General features: G+C 44.8%; 1 protein-coding gene across 1 annotated transcript in view; it reads left to right on the top strand.

Moving 5' to 3' along the window:
- The first annotated feature begins 7,245 nt into the window (after nt 1-7,245).
- Nucleotides 7,246-19,687, top strand: part of LOC144169273 (5-hydroxytryptamine receptor-like) — a 578,780-nt gene continuing 566,338 nt past the window's right edge. The window contains exon 1 of the mRNA XM_077698338.1: nt 7,246-8,735. The gene's annotated coding sequence lies outside the window, so the exon portion shown is untranslated. The remainder of the gene's footprint in view (nt 8,736-19,687) is intronic.

Raw genomic sequence — 19,687 nt, forward strand, 5'->3', positions numbered from 1 at the left:
GTGTGAAAGAGGTGGTGGTGTGGTTGTGCTAATCAAAAGCCCAACTGAAGCCGTATTGTTAGGAGATGTCGACGACATATAATGCTTGTGCATTAGTCTGAGTTGTTGGGGCCACAGGTTTATTTTATATGCTTCGTAGAGGCCGCCTGATGCACCACTTGACTATGTTGTAAAACTGAAAGCGCACATGGCAAAGCATAATAAAAATAAGTTAATTTTAGCTGGCGATTTCAATCTTCCTGATATTAACTGGGACCGCCTTCCGGATTGCTCCAAAAATAACAAGCAAGGTAATATTTTATTTGATTTAATGCTTACCCAAGACATTAACCAGGTAGTGCTTCAGCCTACACGTGTCCAGGATAATTCCAGTAATATTCTTGATTTAGTTTTTCTTTCGAAAACAAACGCTGATACTACGTCAGTAGCCGTTGAGCCAGGCATATCTGACCACTTGCTCGTAAGCGTATCAGTGCCCATCGATTGGCTTAGAAAGCACGATAAACCACCATTGGGTTGTTTTAAAGATTATTCTCTGGCAAATGATGTAACAATTATAGAGTACATGAAAAATGGTTTGAATACCTTTTGTGACGAAGACGTTTGCACACTCCGGAATAGTTTTAGGAATATGTGCCACTTCTGCATAAGTAACTTCATACCTAATAAGTTTAAATGCACCTCTAAACGGACACCCTGGATGACGCGTAGTATTATCCACCTTAATCGGAAAATCAAGCGACTCAAGAAAAAGCACGCTCTGTCTTATCTTATAAGCCATGTGCCCGACAGAATTTCGCCCGAACTTTAGAGCGCGACAGACTATTACTTCCGGACAACATTGCCTGACTTTGTTGTACATGAACATGAAAAATTTGGGAATTATTTAAGGAAAAAAAAAACAGCCCGTGTCAGAGCTGTAACTTGATGGAGTATATTTTTGTGATCATGCATCGATTGCAGAGCACGTCAATAACTATTTTTATAGCGTTTTCTTCAGCTCAAATTTCTGTCTACCGAATGTTTCAGTTTTTGCCGCCTCTGGTGTATCATTTATTTCGTATGCTGGAATTGTTTCTATGATATTAAACCTAAAAACTAAAACCTGTTGTGGCCCTGATGATATCCCGAATACATTTTTGAGGGATATGCAGAATCCTTGGGAAAGTTTCTTGTTGTTTTGTTCCGTGCTTCACTTCTGTCTGGTATGCTTCCTGATGACTGGAGGGCAGCCCGAGTTGTACCAGTACTTAAGAAAGGTGACCGATCCCTGCCCCAAAACTACCGGCCTATCTCGTTGACATCGTCATGTTGTAAATTTATTGAGCATATTATAGCTAACCATATACTAGATTACTTAACAGAACATGCAGTATTAACACCTTGGCAGCATGGCTTCAGGAAAGGATATTAAACAGTAACGCAGCTAGTAACAATAACTCATTCATTCGCTTCGGGATTTGATAAAGTGGTCATTTTGATTCAATTTTTCTAGATTTTAGCAAAACATTTGACAAGGTTCTTCATGACAAACTAATTTTAAAATTAAGAGCAGAAGGCCTAATGATAATCAGCTGGATCTCTAGCTACTTGAGCAACCGAAATACAGCGCGTGACTGTTGGTGCACAACTATCGGGCTGTCTTCCAGCAACTTCAGGTGTACCCTAAGGAAGTGTATTAGGACCCTTGTTTTTTTACTCTATATTAATGATATTGTGTCTGTCGTGGTGCCTGGTGTTACCATTCGAATATTCGCGGATGATTGCGCTTTGTTCAAGAGTATCTCCTGAGCCAACGATCAAGATGGGCGTCAAACAAGCCTTAATAACATTAATGAATGGTGCAGGGAGTGGGGCATGGTCCTTAATAATAATAAATCAGTTCTTCGCATAACTCGTAAAAAACGCCCATTCCTTTCACTTATACGCTAAGGTCTTCCTTTTTGAACCAGGCCACTAATCACAAGTATTTAGGTGTAACATTTACCGACAATCTATCCTGGAATTCATATATCGACAACATTTGCTCTTTTGCTCTACGCGAACTCTGCTTCCTGAGGCAAAAACTCTCTAAAACACCTTCAAACGTAAAATTACTTGGCTATCTCTTCCTTATCCGCCCTAAACTTGAATATGCCTGTATCGTATGGGATCCATTCGCCGATTCCAACATTAAAAATCCTCAAAGGATTCAAAGGAAAGCCGTTAGATTTATTTTTTCTAAATTCTCCCCACTAGACTCTCCCTCTGACCTTATGGCAGCTAACAATATTCCACCCCTTAAGGTAAGAAGGAAAACATTCCGCCCGGATTTTCTCTCTCAACTTGTTACAAACAATTGGCCATTGACGCGACACTATATCTGTGTCCTTTATTGACTCGACAAACGCGCCATCACCACCCTCATTCCCTAACACCGCATTTTGCTAGAACAGACACATATAAATTATCTTTCTCCCCTGGTACCATAGCCGAATGGAATTCCCTTACAGATCCCATGTATCGTTCTCAGTGATGTTTGTTGTTTTGTTTCTTTGTATTCATGTTCGCATTGTATTTCCTGCTTTGATACTATGTAACCACCCACCCTGCATGGACCTTCAATGGTCCGCAGAATTTAATGAAGGACAAATAAAAATAAATTATGTTGCCCATTTATATCTTAGGAATAACGCGTGTCATCGCACCAAAGGAGGTAGTTAATCTGTTTATACTACTCTAAACTGTTTGCTGTTTTTAGCGGGAGGCTCAAATTAAGTTTTGCCTCTTACTGGTGGTAGCCCTCCTACGATGTATTACCCTCTCTGCATTTCCTACACCAGCATTCCAATCTTCCTTTAGTTACCTTCAAGGGTGTAGCACGAAAGAACTTATTTCCGTTTGCACCCGTATTGTCTGAACCCGTTCTCGAAACGCCCTTCTCGTTTCAACCCGCTCCCAAAACACCCTTCCCATTTCAACGCGCATCGTTTCAACCAATGCAAATTTCAGAATGTATGCGTTACCATTTTTTAAAGTGTTCCCCGAAATGTGCATCCAAGGAAGAGGCCGGCCTTGCATTGCTGTAAAAACTTCTATGCAACAATTTATTCTGAATTGAGTTACGGCGATATTTCCGGCCGATAAAAGTTCGCGAATGTTTGAGGCCGATATTGCACTCTTGAAACCTTTTGAAGAAAAAGATTATTTTTGCATTTCTCGTTGGCCTGGCTCTTGTACTGAATCGGAAAATTTTGTTCGTTTATTCATGGCTCTCCTCATGAAAAAAAAAAACAAGAAAAGAACAATCGCGATGAAGGAATTATTTTGCTATCGAAACACTCCTTTCCAGTACCGGTGTTCCCAGCGGTCACCAGGGCAAAGTTATCAGATAGGGACGGAAAGATTTCGCCGCCAAAAACTTTTGTAAACAGAACATCTTGCATCGATGTTGGTTCAAATCACGACAGTGGCAGGATTTTTTATGATAAAGAAGCGTGCACCCAGGTGCAAAAATGTAACTACTGAAAGGTCCTATTCTACGAAACTACCTGCATTTTATGTGATGCTTGTCTGTGCTGGCATTTCAAAGAAAACTGAAGCCAGCAGCTGGTTAAAAAAATGTTTGAAGCATTAGATGTATGACTACCTAAATATTATCAGCTATATTTGCAAACTGTGGGCCCACCTTTGTACTATCCGTAAAAAGTACACGCGAAAAAATAAATCTCGGGCCGTTCTTAACGCCTGTATCAAAAATTGGTGCGAACTATTTCCTCAAAGAGAAAATTTCAGCTTTAGACTTCAATGGCCATCTTTTTACAGGAATTTGCATACAAAATGACCGTTAGCCCTACAATAAACGGGATCGTAAAAACTAGTGGCTTGCTCCGTGCCGCTTTCATAAATTACGTTTTTCAGTAGTTGGCTCTATTTTATATTTAAATTTCGGAAGATCTTTGTCCCGCATAAAAATAAAACAGTAGCCCTTTACTACACCTAATATATTATTAATGGTATTTTTAAAAGACCCAGCTTTATTCTCGGCATGGTATACACGCGATAAACTGGCACGCTGATCGCGGAAATAGGTTCTATTTTGCCAACCCCCGTAATTTCCCTTACATTAGGTTGTTACATACTGACAAAAGTGCTCGTGCAATCGTATAAAAAACGATTCAATAATTTAAAACTCCCATGCAACCGTCGGGACTTGAACCCACATTGCTTCCGGAGTATGCATGCAAGCAACACGCTCCAGACCGCTCGACCAACGCGGAAGCATACGGTAGGGCGCGATTTCAGTTGTAGTTCACCAAAGCTCTACCGGGTTGGACGAAACGCAACAACATAAAGAGTGATTTTTCATTGAAATCCCGTATCAGAATATTTACCATGACAATAACGTTACGTAGACTAATAGGACGCGTCTGTACTTTGGTTCCGCCAGCCGTAACTTTCCTTTTACTGTGCCATGCATTTAACGCAACTTGAATTCAATTTTCAGGTTTCGTCGGACGTAAGTGTAATTTTTGAATTTCGGTCATGTCGGACGTAACTGAAAACACTGTGTTAAAGCACAGTTGGACGTAACTATACGCGATCCGAGTCACCTGAGTCGAATTCTGGGTACGTTATTCAGGGAAGGGGCTAAATTGGAAATTATTAAAGGGGAAGGTAATTTTGTACTGGGTTGAAACGAGCGGGAACAAACGAGAAGGTTCAAGTGGGAATGGGTTCAAATGGAAACAGGCGAAATGGGAAAGGGCGAAACGGGAAGGTCGTTTGGCGCCGGATTGAAACGGGAAGGAACAAGCGGGAGGGTTGAAATTGAAATGGCTTCAAGCGGGAACCTCCCACCTTTAAAGCCTTATAGCTTACTTTCTCTGCATTACCTATACACCTCACGGCTTTGGCAAGCCGTGGATGAATAAGATCACAGTCCAATATATTATTTCCCCGCAGCCCCCTCTATGCTCTCTCGTCCACCCCTCAAGTACTTCCCCTCTCCACTACCTCCTCTTTCCTTCCACTTCTTTGAGATCCTCCTCTTACACTCCATCCAGTACTCCTCGTCTCCTGCTTCACCCCTCTTCCCCTGTCCTTGTTCGCATTCTCCTCAGTTCCCCCTGCCCTCACCCCCCATTACACATTCGCTCTTGTCCTCACGTCACCGCCCTCTTCGATACTGGTCCTCCTCCATCTTGCTCTCCTCTTCTTGTGTCAAGCTAACCTTCACTTTTTTCTCATATACCATTCACCCTCTCGTCTCCTCTTTCTCCCCCTCCCCCTAGCCGTCTTTATATTCCCTTTCCACCACTGATTTCCTTTGTCCCCCTACTCCCCCTACCACTCGTATTTTTCGGTTACCCTTTCCCCCAACTCCTATTTTCTCATTCCTATACCACTCTCCCTTTTACATACCCGCCTACTCTCGCTGAACGGATGGGCGGACGGACGGAAAGAAAGGCCAACATTTACGTAGCTCCAAAAAACTATCTTCGTTAAAAGAAGGTGACAAAGCACAGAGGGGTTGGGAACGCCGTTTTGTCGAGCGGAGATTAAAAACTCCAGGCTGTCGACTCTTGATGAAAGAGTTGGGAACTTGCCTAGGAACGATCATCTGATGAACGGATGTCTGAAGCATGCGGAAAAATAATTAGATGTCACGAAGGCCAGGGCAACTTCGACATCGACGCATGCTCGCTGATGCAAGTTCATATTTATGTGCGTTAACGCAGCCTCTGGCTGAATAAAACTTGCTGCGGTGCTGGTTGGTTCATATTCACTAAAAAGTAGCGCTGCACAAGCAGTACCCACCAGAGACCCACGGGATAGTGGCAGTCCCCTCCAATTGTAGGGTGTGCTATTTGTCCGGCGCTAACCTACGTTTTTTTTTATGCTTTTCTTTAGTTTGCATATAAGATATCTTACGGGAGCGGCAACAATCATTGGCAGCTTCCTCAAACAATCAAACTCTTTTTCCCGGGCTTACAAAGATAATTATTTTCTTCAAGTGCCGGCATACCACATTTGAACGTTTATACTTGAGCGGCAGTGACAAAAGGTCGGTGAACTCTTAAGCGTCTGAGCAAGCAACCCCCCTCCGGCGTGTGCAAGTAGCTTGTGAGAAGTACGTGCTGTCTGCGCTACCATAGAAGAAGACTTCAAGAAGTTACAGATCGTTTTGCTAATAATTCAAACACATCTTAACTCAGAGCATGGGCAGAGTTCCCTGCGCCCATCTGCGGGCATGAGAAGATATGGTGGGAAGGCCTCACCCAACACTTCGGAGTATTTGAGGGACCTCTCAATAGAGGACTCATCGAAATAAAGTTTATTTGGCAATGTTTATAAGGTAAGCTGGGCGTATTTTCTATCTGCGAACTAAAACTCCCTGGCCTCCACGTATTCACATATTTTGTAAAGTACAAAATTCAGAACATTCCGCTGCTGCAAATGCGTCACTTAATGATGTAGGGCAATTTAACCAGCGACTTCCTCTATTGAGAAGTTAAGAAAAAAAACCTTAAGGATAATTTGAGTGAGTGAGTGAGTGAGTGAGTGAGTGAGTGAGTGAGTGAGTGAGTGAGTGAGTGAGTGAGTGAGTGAGTGAGTGAGTGAGTGAGTGAGTGAGTGAGTGAGTGACGCTGTAATCTGCAGTGATCTCAATGGTCTGGCATATTTCACACAACATTGTTTTTTCCCTATCCTTACCAAAGCTCGGGCCTTTTAGTTATCTAGTAAAAAAAAAGAATAGCCCAACTGATTTCCATTCACAACACGATCGGTAACAAATCGTGATTTCCGATGAACCTGATGGCTACGGGTGAGCCACATAGTTCAGCGCAGCTATCGAGAGATTTTTTTTTTTTGCTATTGTGGAACAGGTTCCTTTCGAAGCAAAAAAAATAAAAAGAGACATTACCTTCCTTCAAATACAAACATACAATCATAACCAATGAGACAAAGCAGGTGTCTCGTAAAAAGGGAAAGAACAGCGCAGTGGCGCAGAAGCGCAGCGGAGGAGGGAAGTTGCAGAGAACGCGGGGCGCAAGTCCTCGTCCACGCTGCCTTGGGCGACTGGCCCAGCGGACGGGCGCCACGCCGTCTGGCTGCTGCGGGTCCAAGAGCGCGCGGTCGCGCGGTGCGCGCGCGGCGCTGGGAACGCTCCCGTAAGGCCAACCACGTGACGGCCGTGAGACCGGCCCCCTCCCGTGGCCGCTGCCTCCTGCCCTCTTCCCCAAAAAGCGACGGCAGCGCGGGAGCAGCAGTCCCAGTCAGAGGCGCGAGCGCACCACGCGGACAGGACGCGGATTCGGCTGCGCGCGGCTACCATGGTTGGGTGCCCGCCGCCTGAGTTAGACATTTCGTCCCGTGGTAGTAGTGGTGGTTAGTACGCGCTGTTCTTCGCTGAGCTTCAACGGCCTGTGACGAATCCTGTGCGTCTCTAACTGCCCTCTCAAGAACTTCACTTTGCACTTACTCGACCCGACGAAAGTTTTCGCTAGTATGGTTTCGCTCTTCCGTCGTCCCCACCTTCCGCCCGGACTTCGAATTTCCCCACCTCCTCGCTTCTGCAAGGCAGAAGTCTGCACTGTTCGGCGGTGTTAAGTCGCTTACTGGGCGCGGCCCGTGAATGAAGCCTTGTGCGAAACATCGGCCCGTTGCGACCGCCACTGGACTCGGGATAAGTGAACGACGCGTCAACGGCGCCCGCAGTCAGCTGTTTTCCCGGAGGAACTTCTTGGGCGGTGCTTTGCTGAACTGAAATGTTCGCGGACTTGACGGAAAGATTTGCCGAAGTAGGTTCTTCAGGGGTATAAAAAATAGCTCCATGCCATGCCCATCGTTGAAGCTTAATTGAAATTGATTGTTGTGCTTCGTCCACAAAAAATTAAATTTTTCGCATGGCTGGGTAAAACAGACAAAGAAGCGGCGATATAAGAACAGACGCCAGTTTATCGCGAATATTTTCGAGAAAAATATACTCTTATCATCACCTGCTCCTCATCTACGAAATCCCCCGTGTTCGTCGTTCATCATATCTCAACAAACTGTTTCCCCTCCACCCAACGACTGACTCGACGCCTTCCTGCGGGTACAGTGTTCTTTCTATTTTTTCGAGCCGACAAAGTACGTCAGACGGGTAGCGTCGCTTTTAAAGCGCTCAGTTTGAATGTACAATGTGTTATTTCGTCAACCACGGGCCGTTTCTGGCGAAACTGAATTCAATCGGTGCTGGATCGTCTTCTCGCCTCGACACCGGGCGCTTGTGCAGCGGGAAAGCTTTGGCATTCGGACCACGATCGGAGCTGTCAGCGCCGGAAGATGGACGCGCCTGAGCGAGTTGCGGGGAGCAACTGAGAAGGACATTGCTGATATTTATTTGTTGCGCGCTTGTGTGTTTATTCCCGCACGTAAGTTCGTCGCGTGGGAAGGGAGGACAGAACAGCAACGATAACATGCAGCACAGCGGGGCTCCTCTGGTCGCCGCCGGCTGACAGCTGTCATCAGATTGCGCCCTCGTGGTTCGCTGACTGGGCCGTGAGGTGCGCCGAACACTGACACCACGGTGTCGGCCACACCCTTGTTAGCGGCCTTCGTAGCATTTTCCCTTTGCTCCCTTTTCCCCCGGTGACCGAACGACCAGAAAAGGAAACGCGGCCATTGCTGGATTTCCTTACCGCTTTCATCCGAGACGGCTCGCTAAACGTCGCCAATGCGTCTGGAGATCGGTTGAAGACATTGCGAAGGTGAGTTTACTCTTCCGCGTTGCACGCACGGCAAAGGGTGACCTTTTCTTTGGTTAACGTACACGGGCTCAGATATTTAATATAAATCGCTTATTGGTGGCCGAATTTTAATCTGAAAAATATCTTAAGCTGACACATCTCAAGATGAAGGTCGTAGGGCAGCTAGAAACGTTAGTGCGGCGTGTATAACTCACGCTTTTACGGGGATTTTCTTTTATTAGGGCTTGCGGGGCAACAATAAATTGCTGGGCTTGGCGGAGTCTCTAAACTGGTAGCCATATTACCGCGTTGAGTGCAGAACCTCCAATATGCTAACGTGCTTGATATAGTAACGGTAGACCTCAACCGCCAAGAATACTACCGGACCATCCGATAGTATAAACGGGGTGCTGCTCTACGATTGAAGCTGCAATTGAAAATAATGCGTGTACACGACGGGTGACTGATGTCATGGGTTTAGAATAGTTAGCAATTTTAGAGCCTCTGCAAGATGGCTCATTAAATATAATAAAGAGCGCAACCAAAATTACGCAAGATTACACGAATTGTACGAAGCGTTTTGCCATTTAAACTACAAAAAAAAAAATAACCGCCGAATTCTAACAGACATAACTAGTTCTGTATTGCTTACTGTAAAACCTCGAAGTGAAAAACATTTTCTTAACAGTACGGGTACCATTCCGTGAATCGCACATTAAACCTATTCATGCAAACATTTGCAATTGCAGCGCCAGCTAATTCGACGGGTCACACATTCATTTGTGTGTACACGCCTCTCGTCAATACGAATTGCATTTACGATATGTTGGTCCCACGTAAACTGGAACTTGTGCACAAATCCTGTTGCTTTTGGTTTAGCCGAGCACATTTACCGACTTTTTTTGTCTTGTAGACCGCGAAGAACAACCGAATTGGGGACACTGCGACAGAGATTTCACAGGAATCGAAATTCTGATTTTATATTCTCCTGTTCTTTAACGCTTTTTCTCATTTAGGAAGTTTTTGACTCGTGGTATAAATTCATATTGCGCGCTGTCAGTATAATAAATTTTCATTCGTGTTTTTAAAACGAACAAATTTGTCTATCTAAATTGGTTGTATTGGTGCGCCAAATATTGTCGCCGCATAGCAACCACCCTTTTTAACGGGGCTTGTGAATTCAGGCCCGGGTGTCGGTTTTACAACTTCCTGAAATTTTGACGTCTGCTACTTACTCGAACCAAAAAAAAATATATCGTTTGGTTTACGGTTGGGATTCAGGTGAATCCATTTCGTTCCTGTTCAGTTCCGGTTCGACTAAATCACACACCGAACCGGTTAGCCAACCGGTCCGATGAGTTAAATTATCAACGGAATCAGAAATAACAACCACGAAAATCCAGGGCCATCTCCATCAAACGTAAAACATGGAGAGAAGCGCAGCATGCAGTGTATAAGTGTATTTTTGGCGCTTTGGTGTTTTTTTCCAATGGAGATGAAACCGTTGGGGCGTAGATGAATACAGCTTTGCTGTGAAAATCTTTTGTCTTTGAAGCACGAAGGTCTCTAACGCGAGACATGAACGAGAGTCCCTGTGTTTTTTTACTACGCATTACGAAGCGCGCCAGCGCGAGGCGTAAATGAGTGTCCCGGTGTTTTTTTTTTTAGTACGCCTTTACGTTCTATCACGAGGCATAAACGAGTTTCCCAGTCTATGAGTGCCGTGACCACATTAGGCGACGATTACGACGACGACGACAGGAGACGCCAACAACCTCAGCCACTGAGGTGCTTCGCCCCTAGTACAAACAAAAAGTCAAGGTATCGCTTTTTCACAATACAGCGGTGCAGAAGTTACTTCATTGCCCAGCCCTTATGTCGTCCTATAGGAACTACGTCGGTTGGTTCAACGAAATGGGTCAGGAGTATCCGTTTAGCAATTGTATTTCAGATGAAAAATTTCTATATAAGTCCTTCAGCACACGGCCTAATATATTTGAAAATATGCAGGAATAAAAAAACTTTCTCGTTCAAAAAAAGAAACATCCCAAAGCCGGCTCTGCTCAGGGGTGTTTTGGACTAACCACGCGAAATTAGAAACTTTTACCTCTGTGAAACACAGACTGTTACAGCTATGACGAGGGATTTTTATCTGTCAAGAATTCGCGTGCTTTAAAATGAGTGACAGAATATTTTCCTTGCAGGAAAAATTCTTTCCAAATAAAACTGGAAACATGGCACGCTTTAATATTACCAAAATATCGGGTCCTATTTGTCCGCACTGAAACAAACCAGTGGGGCGTTTAATTTTCTAATTTTTTTCCCCATAAGTTTTTTTCTTCCGGCAAATAATATTTTGCGTACCAAAAATGGTTCAATTGGAAAAAAAATCACTAAATTTTAGGTAAATTGAAAACCAATACAAAAATCGATAACTCAAACTTGAAAGCCAATATGAAAAAAAGGTTATTTAGAGTTTCTTTCTCGTACCTTCACAGGTCAAAGCCAAGGTTGTTCTCTATCACATTCTTCAGAAACACGTTGCATTATTTGTGTACTTGTGGAGCTAAAAATTACAGATATGACTTTGTTAGCTTCATTCCGGTGACGTACCACAGCGGTTGTTCACAAACTCCTGACGCCAGTGAAAGACAAGAAATATCCGGTGCAAACTTGTCCGCTATACACTTCCTTAGAATCTAACGATTTATATCAGGTACCGCGGCGCTCACAGTCTGCGCAGTGATGACAAGTTTGGTTATAGGAAAACTGGTCAAAGGGATGAGGTGTCTAGCAATAAATGTACCTCTTGGGTCTGTGCTTATGTGATGGCTCAACGCAGCGAGAAAGTACAGACACTATTCGTGTATTAACAGCGCGGGGAATATTAGAAAACGAAGTGATTTGCCTTTTGTTTTTTTTTCTTGCGCAGAAACATGTTTTTCCCAAACTTTTCGGGCATTTTGGGCTCCAAATCTGTGCGTGTGATATGAGGCACGTCGTATATTGCAGCGCAGCAGAAAAATCTGCATTGCCTGGGAATCTTTTACAAGCGATGATATAGTAACACGTTGATGTTTTTGTTTTTCGTCTTCATCGTTAAAAACGGCCGCCAGGGCGTTCATAGTACATGCATTCTTGCCAGCCGCTAGCCACTGAACCACTCCAGCGGATGACACTTGTCAGGTGCTTAAGCATGTTACGAAATCCAACAAGAAGAGCACGTTTAATGTGCAGGCCTTCGCTGTTGCCCCTACACGGCCACAGGCAAGGAAACACAAAGTCGATATCCTGCAGGACGCCGACAGTATGTCCTTTCCTTCGCCCAGCCTCGCACTTTCCGTGCGCGACCACCGGCACCATACCATTGTAGCTGGTATGTGTTATGTGTTTCCCTTTCACCATTTCGCGATCTCGTATAGGTCGCAACACACAGGTCCTGGGTTGACAGCTTGCTGCTACCTGCTGTAAACGTTTCTGTTAGAATTTGTGAATTAACCAAGGCTCACACTTTTGCAAATGTGGCTACACAAAATAAAGATTGCTCACAAGTGTATCTCTCCTTCGTGATTAAAAGAATAACACTAAGTGGACACCACTGCGCTTCTGTGCTCAGAAGCACTAGGATCATGATCGTTTATAAGCAGTCACACCGACCTACACTACAATGTGAAAAAGTATAACCTTGCCGCGTAGTCGTTGAAAACAAACCATCAGTGTGTGTGCGGTGCGTAATTCTGCCAGTAGTTTAAAGGTTACTAACGCATTTAGATTGTGCTGCATGATTTAAACGCACAATTACCAGAAAAAAGTCGAGTGCCGTTTAATGAAGGAAACGTCCACCCCGTGATTTCAACCGGCATTATCGACATTTCACTTGGCGTCCGGATAGCAGGAATGCTCGAATCGTCCAATTACACGCAGTACTGGTATCTAGATATGAATGAAAAAGCCTTCAGTTTTTTTCGATTTCAGCTTTACTAGAGGCTGTACTTACCCCCTCTTAATCAGCACTCGGGCAGTAAGCCCCATACAAGTCCACGCGGTTAGTAAACCAAGAGCCACTTCATTATTTTAGGGCCGACCAAGCCTTATATTCTCACGCAGACCGCTTGTTTCACCATTGCTCACATTTTGTAAGCGTATAGCAAATGCATTGATCGAACAATCCTAGTACGCTTGCGATATTCGACACAATGCATGTCCTATAATGTTTGTTTCCTTTTATTTTCGTATTTTCACTAAATCGTGATACAATGGGCATACCTTCTACGGTTTTTCATGAGCAATGCTATAAGTACTTTCAGTATGAATGTCTGAAACACTACCGCCACTCACCCATCGCTTCCTATCAACAAACTACAATTTATCCATCGATTTTAAGTGCAGAGCATTATAGTGTCCCGCCATGTCGTCGTAGCTCGTTCTCTGTCAAGCTCTCTAGCTACCGCGTAGCGACGTAACGGACCCAAACAGAGCCCCACGGCGTAGCGGTGTAACGCTCCCAAACAGAGGCTTCGAATAACAAGCGGTTTATATAGTTACACCCATTCCAAATTACAAACTCCTGAACCGCTAATGGTTTTCATATATCACTCCGTTGTTTAGCGAAAAAAAAAAACTCTCGGTACAATTGAGGCAATATCTGTATAAATAACCGGAAGCCGGCGCATTTATTTAGTTCGGAATGCCCGTTGGGTTGGCTTTTACGATAGTAAGCGGAAAAAGTGGCCGCCAAAAACGACGCGTTCCAAACTGCGCACTAAGGCTCCGGCACGTGCGACTTGAAAGCAAGCACAAAAAGAGCAACACTCCCACTCGCGCTGTTCCAGGCAGGGGGAGCGCGAGGACTGCCAAGGCGGGAAATTTGAATTTCATTGCACAAACATCCGTTCAGTTCATCGACAGAAAACTGAGACAGGGCGGTGAAGAGCGTGATGGGTGGTAGCAGTGGGTGGACAATGGCGCCACGGCCCATTATGGCGAATCACTGCTCTGCACTTCTAACAGCTTTCACGTTGAGTGGAACGGCTTTTTATTTAAGTGCGGAGCTCTTAGCGATCCGGCATGTCGTTGTAGCTCGTCCGGGGTCACGGGGTCACGCTCCCAAACGGAGGCCTCGAAAAGAAACCCGCTTCCCCTGGCCGCGATCTAACCTTGGTCCCTCGCGTTACGAAGCTGATGTCTGTACCATTGCTCCAAACAGGAACACGTTACCCGTATGCAAAATGTTGGGAGTGATCTTTGCTTGGCGCCGTTTCCTCGCACGCTACCATTGATAGGCCGAGAATAATTACAAAATAACATAAAGAAACCAGCCTAAATTGACGCATTAGTTACCCCAAATTAATAAGAACTCTAAGCAGTGTCTCCCCATAGGAATTTGTAGGGGCGCCGCGCCCTCTCTTGACTACTTTTGGTGTCAACGCGGGGGTGGTACTGAAACTGATCAAGAGAAGGTGCCACAACACCTCTTGGGACGCAGCTTGTATCAGGCAATGTTATACAGGCCATAGAGTTTCTTAGTACGCACACTATACAGGAGACTGCAGCTGGGTATCCATGTCGCCGTGGGGGGTTATTGGAAGACCCCCATTTCTGCCTTGGGCTTGGCTTGACAACTGGATTCTTCCGCGTTTTTTGGATTTGCTTCCTTTACTATGATTTGACACGTCTACGAGCTACTAGGTAAACTAAATGCATCCTGTTCTGTGGAAGCCATGCGCCGTGCAACTGTGTTCTTGGTGAAAGAGTAGGCAGTGCGTGATCGTACCTAAGGTTGGTCATGCCGGAGTCAAAGGAAAGTATGACTGAGCGGGTAATAAGCCGCCGCGGAAGTTGTAGCTGACGAAAAAAAAGAAACCAAATGTACTTCGATAAAGATTAGATACGAAAGATACGGGTGCCTGCGGCCGTCGATATCTTGTCTTCCATCCCGGCTGATTAACGCCACATTTTCCTTTTCCATCAATTATGAACCAACTCTCTCAGCAGCACGTTTTGCTAAACTGTAGCTGGCGGACGGTGCATCGGTTCACCACGAAAGCGACGCTTTCATAGGAACGCTCAAAAACGTTTCCAAGCTGTTCGAATAACTTATTATTTTAAATGATGGAAAAATTGATAAAATCAGAGTTTTTAAATGAGTTTCTCCCAAATTATTAACATTGTTGCTAACTACCAGCTTAGCAGGCGCAACCGTTCCAGCCAAAATACGCTTTACTTCCTTTTTCTTAGCTTTAAAACAGCGTGTTTTATTTTACACTTATATAATAACAAACCATAATTTGCATTTTTGTGGCACTGTGGTCAAATATACGGAAACTAAAACGTTTTAATCCAAGCCAATGATGGAACTAAGGTGAGCGCATGGTATAATGGCGGCCCATGACGACACAGACGGCCTTAAGGTGAGCCGCAGAGACGCTAGCGCCAGATTCCTCTCTAGTGTATACAGTAATAAACTCTATGACACAGGCGGCGTTCGTTACTAAGTGAATGAAAATTGCAAAAAATGCAAAAACGAACACAAGGTAGGAACAAGCAACGCGCAAGGGGAACGCTGGCGAATCACTGACTTCCGACAGCAGTTCACGCGCACATCCGCACTTCGCGTTGAGTGGAAGTGCTTTAATTTTTTGCATTAGGATATAACCAATTCTTTTATACCTATGATTTCAAGTTCATCCTCCCAAGGTAAAAACCCATACGAGGTTAAAATAAGATCGAGCAACTAAAGGCCGCCTAGTCTTTAGCGCATGTCACAAAACACTTCCATCTACAGCCTATGCATTTCTGTTTGCGTGAGTGGCGACACGAAATGCGCTTGACGATGGCAATTAAAAATTCGCTATTTTACACGCTGCCACTCAATAAACGACGCTTAGCGCGGTTACAGGCATTAAATGATGATCAAACAGTATACGTACCTGGGAAAAAATTACGCCCACCTCCCCTCGCGGGAACCCTGGTGTGATACGACCCTGAGGGGGGTTCAAGCGCACGCGGAGAGCAACCGTCGACCGAAAGGCCGCCGGAGAGCAGCACACCGGTTATATGCGCAGCGCGCCCGAAGGATAGGAAACCACGGAAGAGAGAGTACTGCACATGCGCCGGCGCCAGTGCGTCTGCCGCGGCTATGACGCAACACAATCCAACACAATCCACTTTAATCCAATCCAAATCTAATCCAAGCCAATCAAATTCAATCCAATCCAAGCCAAGCCAATCCATTCGAATCCAATCCAATGCCCCTCGCGAGAGAGGGGCATCGGAGAGGAGAGGGGTTGAGCGGCGGAGAGCGCAGCTCGCGCGGCGAGGAAAATGGGGGAGGGGCGGACGACAACAACGCCGACGACGATGCATGGACAAGGCGAGTGAATGAGATGCAGTCGCATCTAAAAATAAACCAATATTCATTATTGCTTTCGTTCGCGCGCGTACTAGTCCCTGTTTTTGTGTATACCTTGCGGCACAACTTTAGCGCGGTAGAATACACAATAGCCAGTTGAGTTCTTCCTCACTACGGATAAAATTGGTGTTATACGAAAGGCCGTTTGATTGGACTTTTATGGATTTTGCAAAACACCGGAAGCAGCATCATACGTATGCTATAGGATAAAACCTGATCTTCTTACGGCACACTAACTCTTTACGGCCCACTAACTTTGGCCGTAACCGTAAATTTGAAGCGTTTCTTTTCTTTAAAACACACTTCACGGGGAACGCGCGGTAGTGTTTTACATAATGGGAAGTAAAAAAAAACAGCTTTCGTAGTGCCTTTCGATCCGTAAACGAATAAATTTTTCTCCCTTGTGTATGCTTTCACGGATGGTTAGATTAGACAAAGTGGGCTACCCCGTGAAACGTGACGGCGGCAAGAAAAAAACAAGTTAATACTCGCAAATAAATTGCTTCGCTTAAAGGTAGACTTGTTCATTGATCATTTACTGTGTTTTCCGGTGCATAACCAGCGTGGAGGTTACATAGCGCATAGCTTTTCAGGACCCCCTTTCCACTGTTATTCCAGTGTGTCACATTTATCTAGGTCAAAGGGAATTTATTGACCGAATAAAATCTCCCGCTCTTGTACACTGAAACATTTCGGAAAAAAATATTTCATAACTGCTTGAATCGAAGGGGCGTAAACACCAAATTTAGCACCATCAATCTTCTCAACCGAGGGCTGACTTGTTCACTTTTACTTTCCTGCGAAGGTAGTTTGGCTTTCTCGAAATGAATGAGTGCAGGAATTAATGTAACCTCCTAAAGCAACTGTTTCGAAGCCATCACTCATTGCTATCCAACTGTCAATATTACTGTTGGCAAAGACAGTGGAGTGTCGGGAGGCATCGAAATCTATCTTTATTTTTTTTAGCCTATACCGAGAATCATGAGGCGAGTTAAGCTAACTTTTAAAAAAGAGGCACTTTTCAGCCGCAAATGGATTTCCTGGAACGTGCGTTAAAATTTCGAGGTAATCAGCTCTGACGCCAAGAAAGCGCAGAGCTGATTGCTGATTACAACAAGAGTACAGCCGGACAGCCGGCGTGCAGTCGGTCCCGGAAATGGAACCCTTGACAAACAAAATTAAAAAAAAAAACTATGGCCGATAGTTTGCCGAAAGAAGAATTAGGCAACTGCTCCTGGCAATCGCGGCAGGCTTTGGCCTTTTTTTTTTCCTTTGTTATAGCAAGTAGGTGCCTGTGCCTTCACTTGGCTGTCAGAGGCAGGGGACTTGCTGAGTTTTTTATCACGGCGCAGCGGCCGCACACTTATACCAGAAAGCATTGCGCCACAGTGGACGCTTACTTCAACACTGGAATGAACGCGCTAAGGCGTTGCGCTGGTAAGCCTGAGGACGCGGGTTCGATTCCCGGTCACTACGGCCGCTTTTTTGATGAAACCGAAAAGCTAAAACGCCCGTGTGCTTGATGTTTCCGCGCACGTTGAAGATCCGCAGGTGGTCAGAATTAATCCCGAGCCTCCAACTACGGCGCTCCTCATCGCCTGTGTAGCGTCGGAGCGTTCAACCCTTGTAATCAATCAAATCGACACAATGCACGCGGACTCAGCTGGTTTTTGAAACCTAGGGGTCCCTAAGTCGTCCACCTATAATATAGGTCACCCGTTGTATAAATAAAAAGTGGTGCTCCTTGCTTGCTGTAAAAGTTCGGCTTGATCAATATGCGTTACGGTGACACAGACGATAAGAAACGTCATTTTTGTCGAAATTGCACATATGTGTTTTAGTGCGCGGGCTTTTTTCCGCCTTTACCAAGGTTTCGTGGCGGTGGTGCCGGCGGCGGCGATGTCTGCGTAACCGAGCGAGTAAATCACACCGAAGGCAGAAAGAAAACGGTGGAGGAGCGTCTAGCGAAACTGCGAGGGAAGGGTGGCACGCGTTGCTATGTTGTTATCTCTCCCACTGCCTCTCCTCACACTTTCGCCATTCGTAGCGACGAGGATTGCCCTCCCCCTCACACTTTGGCCAGAGGCTCCTTCTACGTCAGTGGTTCATCTTGATTACGTGATATTTGCGCGGGAAGTTGAAACACAATTTGCAACAAACATGCTCGCCGGCGAGGTGCGCGGAGATGTAGCAGCAGAGTAGCGCGCGTAGCCTTGCGTTCGCTCATCACGCGATCCGTTCCTGAGACGCAGCAGATATGCTCCGTGACCGAAAAGACTACAGTTCGCGATGCGCACAAATTTTGCATTAGGGAGTATAGCAATCGGTGGTGCTTTTTTTTTTTGTCTTTTCTTGCGCTGGTTTTTTCACTAGCCTAGATCGCAGTTTCGCTCATATGCGTTTCTTTGCACAAATAAAAATACTTTGCAAGTCTGTGCCCTGTGTGTCCAGTCGACTTCTTCTGTCCTCGTCCTCCGTTAAATTTTTCTTGTAGTAATGTAGCAACTACGACAAGTTTGTATTCTACTTCAGTGCTTTGGCTATCCATAAAGCTAGTGATCTAGAAATTCTTTGGGTGGTATTAGACATTCACTTATCTGAAGTTTTTGAGGGGGAAATTTGAAAATCCAAGTGGTAGTGCTTTGCAAAACGAAACTTTTACAAAAGGAACGGTGCGGCCATGTTGTTGTTTTTCACAGTAAGCAAGCAACACATGATCACACGTCTTCGGCAAGCGCTTGGGAATAAGCCTAACAGTGAAACAAACTGGGGCTTTTAGTAAATCGAGCAGCGCTTGCTTTTCGAACTCAAGGTCTTGCAGATGCAGCGGGAAATTAACATCCCTGCTTGATTGGACGGCTGAGCGCAATAGCATGTTTGTAGTTTCTCTGGAGACCTAGATTGCGCTGAAAGGAATCAGTTGGTCTAGGCACCTAACTGTGCCCGCATTTATTTATTTATTTATTTATTTATTTATTTATTTATTTATTTATTTATTTATTTATTTATTTATATTTTTATTTATTTATTTATTTATTTATTTATTTATTTATTTATTTATTTATTCAACAGTGTACAAGCCTAACAGGAGACCAGGGCTTAAGACGAAAACCACCTGACGAGTCCCGGCCCCCTTCCCAAGTTAATATATCAATTCAGTTAATACATTCAACAGTTCTATCACAGTAACTCGCAGCATATTGCAAAACGGAAAACATTGAGACTGTGCACTTATCAGTTTCAACAATGTAACACCAAATATTTCTGCAACTGAAGATAAAAACACGAACATGTTTCCACAGCTCGGCATCCTCGCAATAATTTTCGATGTGACTGATTTGTTTCTTTCTGTCGCAGACGAGACGCAAACAGAGATTTGTACAGCGTTCGGAGATTGCTAACCATATCATCCAGTAACCAGGGTCAGTGGCATGCCTGAGCAATATACTGGGTCACCATACAACGTAACGGACAGACCGCCGCGGGGCAAGTTTGAACGCGCAGCTATTGTTTAATGTGTTGAAACTTCGCAATGGCCAGAATTGCTCCCAGCAAGAATAGC

Source organism: Haemaphysalis longicornis, unplaced genomic scaffold, assembly GCF_048455015.1.
Source record: "Haemaphysalis longicornis isolate Haplotype H1 unplaced genomic scaffold, Haemaphysalis longicornis Haplotype H1 scaffold_2, whole genome shotgun sequence".
Taxonomy (NCBI): domain Eukaryota; kingdom Metazoa; phylum Arthropoda; class Arachnida; order Ixodida; family Ixodidae; genus Haemaphysalis; species Haemaphysalis longicornis.